Source organism: Triturus cristatus, chromosome 9, assembly GCF_964204655.1.
Source record: "Triturus cristatus chromosome 9, aTriCri1.1, whole genome shotgun sequence".
In the NCBI taxonomy this organism is placed as follows: Eukaryota; Metazoa; Chordata; class Amphibia; order Caudata; family Salamandridae; genus Triturus; species Triturus cristatus.
This window is the reverse complement of record NC_140592.1, coordinates 3,337,918-3,348,369: the sequence shown is the minus strand read 5'-3', so window position 1 is coordinate 3,348,369 and position 10,452 is coordinate 3,337,918. Positions and strand designations below refer to the sequence as shown.

The 10,452-nt window shown below is 49.6% G+C and overlaps 1 pseudogene; it reads left to right on the top strand.

Annotated features, from left to right (window-relative positions):
- Window positions 1–1,645: 1,645 nt before the first annotated feature.
- LOC146797224 (14-3-3 protein beta/alpha-A pseudogene) lies at window positions 1,646–2,127 on the top strand (annotated as a pseudogene).
- Window positions 2,128–10,452: the final 8,325 nt, after the last annotated feature.

Sequence of the window (10,452 nt, the reverse complement as noted above, 5' to 3'; positions counted from 1 at the left end):
CACTGGACGCCCCGCTGTCAGACCGCTTTTGAAGCCCTCAAGTCGGCCATGTGCGCTGCCCCTGTGCTACAGGCCCCTGACTACAGCAAGGAATTTGTGGTTCAGACCGATGCCTCGGAGTACGGGGTTGGGGCGGTCCTCTCCCAGATGGACGCCGAGGGCCTCGACCGACCTGTGGCCTTCATCAGCCGCCGACTGCTGCCGCGAGAACAGAGATGGAGCGCCATCGAGCGGGAGGCCTTCGCTGTGGTATGGGCTCTCAAGAAGCTCCGGCCCTACCTTTTCGGCACCCACTTCAGAGTCCAAACTGACCACCGGCCCCTGCGGTGGCTAATGCAAATGCGGGGCGAGAACCCCAAGTTGTTGCGATGGTCCATCTCGCTGCAAGGGATGGACTTCCCCGTGGAGCACCGGCCCGGCAACGACCACGCCAATGCCGACGGCCTGTCCAGATTCTTCCGCCTCGGCGAGGAGAACCCCCAAGGAGATGGGTGACTCTCCCTGCCTTCAGCTGGGGGGGACACATGTTGGAGCCGGCCTCGTGGCGTGGTCCTGTTCCCCCTCGCTAAGCCGCACGAGGTCCCCTGCACCTCGGGGCTCCTCCATTTTGGATTGTATGTGACTCTACGCAACCGCCTACGTGACTCCGCTCCACCCGGCCTCGGTCCCAGCAAGGCCAGACATCGAGGCGCCAACCCTGGCCAGGGGGATACCACGTGCACACGTCCCCACTCCCGGCGGAGGGCAGTATCGATGGGACCCCCAACCATCCTCCCACACTTAGGTGCGCTCGCCCCACAGCTCTCTGGGGCCTGGCGCCTCTCCTGCTGGGCGTCTGACCGCTCCCAACCCGGCCTCTCCGCCCCCCCCCGGACGCAAGGGCCCGGACATCAAAAGGCTCCAGACCTATATCTGGGGCGACCCGGCAACAAGACGGCAGTTGTATCCCGGAGTCAAGAGCCCTGCTGATCGGATCGCGGCTGACCCTACGGAGAGAGACTCATCCTGGAACCACGCTCTGAGCCCTGCTGACTACGTCGCGGCTCCACCGTGCTTAAAGACCTTCACGAACCTTTGGGGCCCTGCTGACGCTGTCGCGGCCCGACCTTGTTGAACTTACCATCAGAGCCCAGCTGACTTCGTCGTGGCTCGACCAAAGCGGACCTACCACCGGAGCCCTGCTGACCGTGTCGCGGCTCGAACCAAGCGGAACTACCACCCGAGCCCTGCAGACGCCATCTCGGCTCTCCACGTCCGAGCTGCTTGAAGACCGGCACGCAAGGTCTGGCGCAGGGCCTCCCCGTACCAGGCTGGTACTAAGACTGTCCCGCTACCCTGCCCCTACAAAGACATTGAGACTCTTTCTGGATCCCTCGATCCCACTGTAAATATATTGAATGTGCTACCATTGATAAAGTACCGAGATAAGCATCTGATACGGAGTCCTGTGTGGTGGTGTTACTGGGCCTAGTACGACCCCAAGAGAAGGACCTCTCCCAGGAGGCTTCTCAGCGGCGCTCGGCTATAACCTTGCGGTGGGAAAGTGCCCCGGAGTGGTCCCCCTGACTCCTCGGTGGTCCTCCCTCCAACACTGAGTCTACCATAGGTTTTGTACAGGAAGGGTATCCTTCCAGTACAAAATACTATGCTTGAGGGAGACTACTACCGGTACCTAGCCGAGGTAGCAAGCGATCAAGCCAGAGAAGAAAGGATACAGTCCTCGCAGAAGGCTTATCAGGATGCTTTCGATATCAGCAAGAAGGAGATGCAACCAACACATCCAATTTGTTTGGGCCTAGCCCTTAACTTCTCAGTGTTTTACTATGAGATTCTCAACAGTCCTGAAAAGGCGTGTGCACTGGCTAAAACCGCTTTTGATGAAGCCATTGCCGAACTTGATACCCTAAATGAAGACTCCTACAAAAACAGTACCCTCATTATGCAGTTACTTCGGGACAATTTAACGTTATGGACATCTGACAGTGCACAAGATGAGGCTGAACCAGAACAACCGGAAAATAACTAAACTCGTGCATTGAATGTTTCATGATCATTCTTCGGGCACTCAACTTTAAAAACCTTTTTACATGCCACCATTCCTTTTTTTTTTCTCCACCCAGATTTCTTACAGCAAAGAAACCCCCATCCATATGCATGGAAATCAACAGTTTAGTGTGTTCACACTGCAGCTTTGGGGATTTCCATTCCTTCATTTTGTGTGTTGTCCTGGCCATCCTGGTGTGCGGTTACTGCTGTAGAAAAGTATTAATAGCTTCACTTCAACTTCCAAACACTTGTGTAGAGGACTAAAGTATCTGGTATTTAAAGGAAGGTGACAATTGGAACCAGTTTTTGAAAGTGACTTGTTTTGTATTTCATTGGGTATATGAACATTTAGTTAATTGCTGCAGTTAAACTGGGTGTCTGCACAGCTTTTATTTTCTAATTTTCATTTTTCTGTAGGGTATTCTTTATAATTAATACTTGTGTGTACCCTCAAACAAAACTCTGAAGTTTTGGCCCAACTGAATGTTTGTAGTATTGGTTTAAGAGCATAGTTGCCTCTAACGATTAAGCCAGAGGCCTCTGTATGTCGGGCTGTGATACGGGGACTTTCTGTCTTTTATTTGCTGCTATGTTGACCACCTCAGTCTCCCAATAAAGTCTCACTTACACTCCTACCTGTGGTACTGGTATTAACTTTTACTGTGTATTCTAGGCAGCAGCATGCATCTGTCTACATTAAAGGATTTCTGGCAACACACGCGCATGTTTTAGTACTGGAAAACGATTACAGATATTCAGCCCTGAAATAACAGTTAAAACTCTTCCGTGTTGTGCACACGTAAGACCGTGCCAAGTTTGTCGAGTGACTGTTATTTGGATGTCGACCACTATTGTGTATTGTGTTTTGCTGACTGTAGTCCCAGAAAGCCTTGCGATCATGTTTTGCCCCATGTAATGTCAGACTTAAAATAAAATGGCATTTAACAAACATAAAACCCCAATAAATACTGTGCTTAGACACACTTTAACACTTTTCCTACTTTGTATGTGTGCTGCACAGTATAGCACACATGCAAAGTCGAAAAGAAAGGAGAAATAAAAACATTTCGGGCCTCATTTATGAAAAGTGTTGCATCGCTGTGATAAAACAGTGATGCAACACTTTTCAGTGCGCACTTCTTGCGATGCGCCGTATTTTCTGTATGGCGCTCCATGTCGCAAGGAGTTAGATACATCTAGGCGCAGTACTGACGCATTGCTGGAGTGTGTCACAAAAGTGACGCAACTTCAACAATGGGTCATTACACATGGTCAAAAGCCCCATGTTAAATGTGCCTGCGTCAATCTTATGCCTGTCTTATGCCGTTGCGACCCAGAAGTGGCGCAGTGAAATCTGATAGATTTCACTGCGCCACTTCCACAAGGCTTTTTGTGGGGGAATGCCCACCCGCATAGATTATACCTGATGCAGGTATAATGTAGCGCAGGGCTTTACAAAGAGACGCATCTGCTTAGATGCCTCACTTTGTAAATAGGGCGCAACGTGGTACATTTTTACGCCGCCGGTGCCTTGCAAAAAGTGACGCACCGGTGGCACTAAGCTATCATAAATAAGCCCCTTCTTCTTTTAATGCCTCCTTTCAAATGGTGTTAATTTTTGGTGCTAAACCCTGTCTGCTTTGTTTGCAGATAGGGTTTTGGGTCAAAAGTAATGGGTGGTTGCATTGGAACACCCATGCACCACCCATATAACGCCTCCTTGGCGCTAAGTAGAGCAAAGCAGTGCGTTGCAAAGCTTTGTGTTACTTTTAGGGAATCTTCCAAAGCAAAACAAGTTTGCCATTGGAAAGTAAATTAGGAAAAAAAGAATTGGTGCTGCTTAATCCTGGGCAACAAGTTTGTAAATCTACCCTATGTTTTTCTACATGCACATTGTGAGCATGACCTTTTAAAGACACTGCAGACAAAACTTTCCTAGGCCTCACAAGGTGTACAGAAAGCGCTATAGAAAGACCAAGCCAGTACAATACTCAGTGTATCGTTCTAGCTCTACTAGAGCCAAGCTTCAGTGCGCATGAACAGTGCAACCCTAGAGCCTCACTCACTAACGAAGCGGCTTCTATGCGCATACGCACTCTAGCTTCTGCTTACCATATAATAGACTAAGACCATGAGCAGTCACTGCTCCTTTTACACTCTTGGCTGCACCCAAGCTTGGTCTGCGTGCAGTCTGGGCAGTCTTCCGTGTAGTGGTGTGGTGACACATTGTATCCCCTCCCGCTTTAGATTACAACTGGACCCTTAGGTTCAATAAGAACAACGTATAAGCTTGCAGACTTTAGAGTTTGGTGAACGGGTTGCACCATCACAAACATGACTGATATCCGCCCCCATATTACAAGTGGATTTCATCCTATGACACTTGTAGTAAGGTGGACGGGTTACACCATCACAAACGTGAATGATATCCGCCTCCTTATTACGAGTGTATTTTATTCTATGATGCTTATAGTAAGGTGAAAGGGTTACGCCATCACAAACGTGACTGATATCTGCTCCCCTTATTACGAGTGCATTTTATCCTACAACACTTGTAGTATGGTGGCCGGGTTACACCATCACAAATGTGATTGATATCCGCCCCCATTAGTACGAATACATTTTATCCTATCACCCTTGAAGTAAGGTGGACGGGTTACACCATCACAAACGTGACTGATATCCGCCCCCCTTGTTACGAGTGCATCTTATCCTATGACACTTGTAAAATGTCGGACGGGTTATGCTATCACAGACGTGACTGATATCCTACCACCCCTTATTATGAATGCATTTTATCCTATGACACTTGTAGTAAGGTGGATGGGTTACACCATCACAAACGTGACTGATATCCGCTCCCCCCCCCCCCTTATTACGAGTGCATTTTATTCTATGACACTTGTAGTTTGGTGGACGGGTTATGCCATCACAAACGTGACTGATATCCGCGCCCCCCCCCTTATTACGAGTGCATTTTATCCTTTGACACTTGTAGTAAGGTGGACAGGTTACACCATCACAAATGTGACTGATATCCCACCCCCTTATTACGAGTGCATTTTGTCCTTTAACACTTGTAGAAAGGTTGCTGGGTTACACCATCACAAATGTGACTGATATCTGCCCCCCATATTACGAATGCATTTTATCCTATGACGCTCGTAGTAAGGTGGACGGGTTACACCATCACAAACGTGACTAATATCCTGCCCCCTTATTACGAGTGCATTTTATCCTACGACGCTTGTAGTAAGGTGTACGGGTTACACCCTCACAAACGTGACTGGTATCCACCCCCCTTATTATGAGTGCATTTTATCCTACGATGCTTGTAGTAAGGTGGACAGGTTATACCATCACAAATGTGACTGATATCTGCCCCCTTATTAAGAGTGCATTTTATCCTACAACACTTATAGTAAGATGGACGGGTTACACCATCACAAATGTGACTGATATCTGCCCCCCTTATTACAAGTGCATTTTATACTACAACGCTTGTCGTGAGGTGGATGGGTTACACCATCACAAACTTGACTGATATTCGCCCCCCCCCCCTTGTTACAAGTGCATCTTATCCAATGACACTTGTAGTTTGGTGGACGGGTTATGCCATCACAGACGGGACTGATATACTGCCCCCCTTATTATGAGTGCATTTTATCCTAATACACTTGTAGTAAGGTGGGCGGCTTACGCCATCACAAACGTGACAGATATCCGCCCTCCCACCTTATTACGAGTTCATTTTATTCTATGACACTTGTAGTTCGGTGGACGGGTTACACCATCACAAACGTGACTGATATCCCCCCCCCCCCCTTATTACGAGTGCATTTTATCCTTTGACACTTGTAGTAAGGTGGGCGGGTTACGCCATCACAAAAGTGACTTGTATCCGCCCCCTTATTACGAGTGGATTTTATCCTACGACGCTTGTAGTTTGGTGGACGGGTTACGCCATCACAAATGTGAATGATATCCGCCCCCTTGTTACGAGTGCATTTTATCCTTTGACACTTGTAGTAAGGTGGACGGGTTACACCATCACAAATGTGACTAATATCCGAACCCCTTATTACGAGTGCATTTTATCCTATGACGCTTGAAGTTTGGTGGGTGGGTAACGCCATCACAAACGTGACTGATATTCGCCCCCTTATTATGAGTGCATTTTATCCTATGACGCTTGTAGTTTGGTGGACGGGACTCTGAATCTGGCCTATAGGCTTTAAAACTTTGTCTGGGCTGGAGTTTGTCCCTAGGTTGTATCTCTGACTCCTGTGAGGAGTTCCCTTTTCAGATCCTGGAGATGACTGAGATGGGGCGAGTCTAGCTGCAGCAGCCAATAACAGGTAGACCTCGAGCGTGAGTTTAGCGGAGTTGATGATATTAAGCCGGGGTCAGGAATGTCGCCTTGGAGTGGGACGTTTGGACGTGACTCCGTTTCAGTTCCTGGGGCCTCTGGAAACCTTTTGAACGTTGAGGTGTTTTGGATTCCCTTCTCCATCCCCTTCTGACCCGTTACCCCATTAGTTCCTTCACGGCAACAACAGTCCACAGTCCCTTTTCACAAGGCTGCAGTATTTCCACCTTAGGTCACATTGCCTGATTTGGACTTTATCTCATATTTTTATGCTTGAGAGCGTTGCCCGTGTTCGCTGACTCGCTTGTTCTTTGGTGTTTTCTCTTCATTATTGCCTGGCTTCAGCATCTAGTGGGGTTTGCTGACATTGTGGGGCTGCGAGGATGGTGTCTCTCAGAGGCCTCCTAAACATCGGAGTGGTTGGTGTGCATAGCGTGGTGCCATGGGGCGGGGAGGGGCTGTGATATATTTTTAGGGAGTGGTGAAGGGACCACGCTAGGTCTTAGTTCTTTTCCACTCCAAACCGTAGTGTTCTGTTGAGGGTTTGCATGAACCATTCGACTTCCCAGTTGGCCTCAGACCCCTGGGGTGTGATTTTTCTATAGTGGTCTCAAGATCTTGGAGTTTGTTTTGAAACTCACTCCCTTGATATGATGACCCGTAGTTTGTTTATATTCCATTGGTGGGTGAAGTCCCATGTTCCATGCCTCAGTGATTTGCGGTTGGCCCTCGTGGTTGGCGCTTGGTGTTGCTCTCCTTCATTTTGCATTAACAGCTTTGTTTTATTGGTATTGTGATTTCTGGGTCAGGGTTGATCGATATTATCGCTCGAGCTGTTCTTTGAAAGTTTGTGGGAGTTGCCTATAGGAGTATGGCGTCCAGCTTCATCTTTCGTTCTCACAGGATCAACATCTACAGTACTGAGGATTTGCACCTTTGTGTTATCTGTGCTCGGGCCTCCTTGACCGGGTTACCATCAGTGCAGGTGCTGGCTAGTTTGCTTTGCCGTTTGTAGACTTCCTCTCCTGTAAAGTGAAGGAGCCGTGATTGCGTCACAGTGCCATGAGTTTCACAGGTCGCTCAGAAGTAATGATTTAAGACCCTATTTACATGTAGGTGGTCGAGCCGCCCCCGCCCTAGCCGAGGTCTTGACAGCCAAACTTAAAATGTCAGTCAGGCCGACTGACATTTCTAGCTTTCACAGGAACCGCCATCAAGGTAGATCCTGTGAATGCATTGTAACTTTGACATATGGCTCCCTCAAACATGACGGTGCTTTATGGCAAAGTTACAACGTTTTTTTCGTTTTTAAAACCAAACCCCAAAGTGGGGTTTTAATTTTGAAAATAAAAAAACAATGCCCCCCCTCGCTTTGGGAGTTATCCCCCATGCCGAAGGGGGTATTTTTTTGTTTTTACTCTCCCTTACTGCCGGGGTTTTCCTGGTGCAGTAACAAACGGCTGTATATCTGCCCCTTTAAACTGGGCGGGTGGACATATAGCCAGTTCTCAAAGGCCCTTACTCCATCGAGCCGTCGGAGACGTTTGAACATGGTGGAGACTGATTAATCACCACTGTCGCCAAACTATGGTCTGCCCGCTTTTACATTTGGCTGGGGGGCATTATGCTGGTGGAAAGGGTGCTCCGTCGCAGCTGCAATGGAGTACTCTTTCTGCTGCCATATAAGTCAGTCCCTTAGTTTGCCCCCGGGGGCTGCTGTGGAGGGGGCTGTCAGATCACTGAACAATCACAGGGTGTCCACTGTCTTGCAAGCATGCTGATGCAGCACTTGGGGTCTTGGTCACTAGTGGGGGTCTTGGTGCCGCGCTTCCATCATTGGGTTTGTTTGCGTGGTTCTTTTTTTTTGTTTGTTGTCCGCCATGATGTATATCATTCTATTGACATGGTTTGCATATTTTCTCTCTTTAGTTTCTTATTTTTTCAGTTATTTCCTTCTCCTCTAGTACCTTCCTTTCTGCTTGTTGTTCCTCGGCAGGGTCTCCCCCTTTCTCTTTTCTCGGGGCCCATGAGGTGGCTTACACAGCTGTGCTGCTGGCTGGTCCACGGTTGCAGTGGGTTCTGGAGCACCTTTACATTAGTTTGGACTCATGTGGATCTCTCTGACCAGCTGAACAGGAGGTTCCGGGGGTGGAGTGTCAGCGCTTCCTCTCCTTACTGTGTCTTTGATGATACTGACTTGCACAGGTGATCTCACCCGCAGGGTATTGTGGAATATGGAAGATCAGCCCCACGGAAGAAAGGACAGAAGCAGTGGGGCTGGTTAACTGCACTTTATTATCTTACAGGTTATAGGGAGTAAGGGCGAGCCGGTCTCCTCGTTGCTGTGCCGCAGTCCCGACTCGCCTCTCCGCGTCACGTCCTCCCGCAATGCCTTGCGGCGGGTCACTGAGGTGTTTTGGTAGCTTAACAGCACGGCCCTTGCGGGTGTGCGTTCCGGTCCCTTGTTCTCTTTTTCCAGAGTCCATCTGACCTCGTCTCATCCTCCGGGTCTCTCCCGAAGGCGTTGGGTGTCTCGCACGGAATGCCCCCTCGTCTGTGTCCTGGCTGAGCGGACACGGCGTCGGCTGTCTGAGTGACTGTCCATCCGCTCCTGCTGCGGTTCTGTCCGCCCTCGCGGGGTCTGTAGATGTTGCTGCTGCTCCTGCGACGCTGGGACCTTCTTCTAGATCGCTGTTGTTCATGCCCCACTGCAGGATCTTGTTGTACTTGGCCATTCTGGATTGTGACCAAACCTTGCCATCGCTCAACAAGGCAGAGAGGGTGTATGCTTCTACAACCCGCAGGGGCTCACTGAACTTGCTGTCTCCCTTGAGTCCTGGTTGGCCCTTTTTGACTCGGACCCAATCGTCCTCCACCGGTGACGCTTCATGCACACTGTTCCATTTGTCGTAATGCGCCTTGTAGATGCTTTGTGCCTTCTTTATGTTGCTGTGGACAATGGCCGGGGACCATTTGCTCTGGAGTCTCATGGTCATCCAGGCTATGTTGTCTCAATTGAAGGGTTCTCTGCCTCTGACGATCTTAAACGGACTGTAGCCAGTCAGGGTGGGTGTTATGCAGTAGGCCCATACCGTATTTCTGACTTCGGACTCTCAGTTCTTACCGGCACTGATGGTTGCTTGGATTGAGCCCATGATCACCCGGTTAAAGCGATCCACTTGGCCGTTGCCCGCAGGGTGGTAGACTGGAGTGCGCTTCGTCTAGATTCCGTTGCGGTTGGGGAAGGCTATCCACTTGGCTGATGTGAACTGTGGTCCATTGTCGCTGGTGTTGGACTTGGGGATTCCCTCCCTCAAGAAGATGGTAGAGAGGAAGGTGATGATTACGTCAGATTCCACGGATTCGCTGATTTAGACTTCTGGCCACTTTGAGTAGCAGTCCACGACTACGATGAGGTGTTTGGGTGTGCCCCAGGTGTCTAGGACAGGGCCTACGATGTCAATGGACAAGTCCTCCCAGGGGTTGTTGGGCGTGGTGAACTCACCCATGGGGGGGTCTCAGGGTGACAAGAATTTTGTCAGCCCTGACGCAATGGGGGCAGTCCCTCACGAACCTTTCCACTTGGATGTCCATGCCAGGCCACCAGTTTCATTTGTCGCTTTGCTTTTACGATGCCCAGGTGGCCTTCGTGGTTGATATGGAGAATGCGGTCGTATAGGGCCTTCGGGGGCACCACTTTATCGCCCCGCTGCAGAAATATGGAGTCCTCACCAATGGAGAGTTCCTCACGGACTTCCCAGAATTTCCTGAGGTTGCTATCAGTGTGCTTCTTCTCTGGCCAGCCTTGCGTGACATACAACTTGACTTTGGAGAGTTCTGTGTCCTGTGTGTAGGCTTATGCCCAGTCCTGGGCCCTGATGGAGTGTTCATGATCCATCATGAAGGCGACGCTGTAGTCGTCCCAATCTGATGATGTGACGGGGTCTTCCATGGCTGCTGCCCTGCTCAGGAAATCCGCCACTCTGTTCTGTGTCCCCGGGATGTACTCCACATCATAGACAAAGTCCAAAAGACGC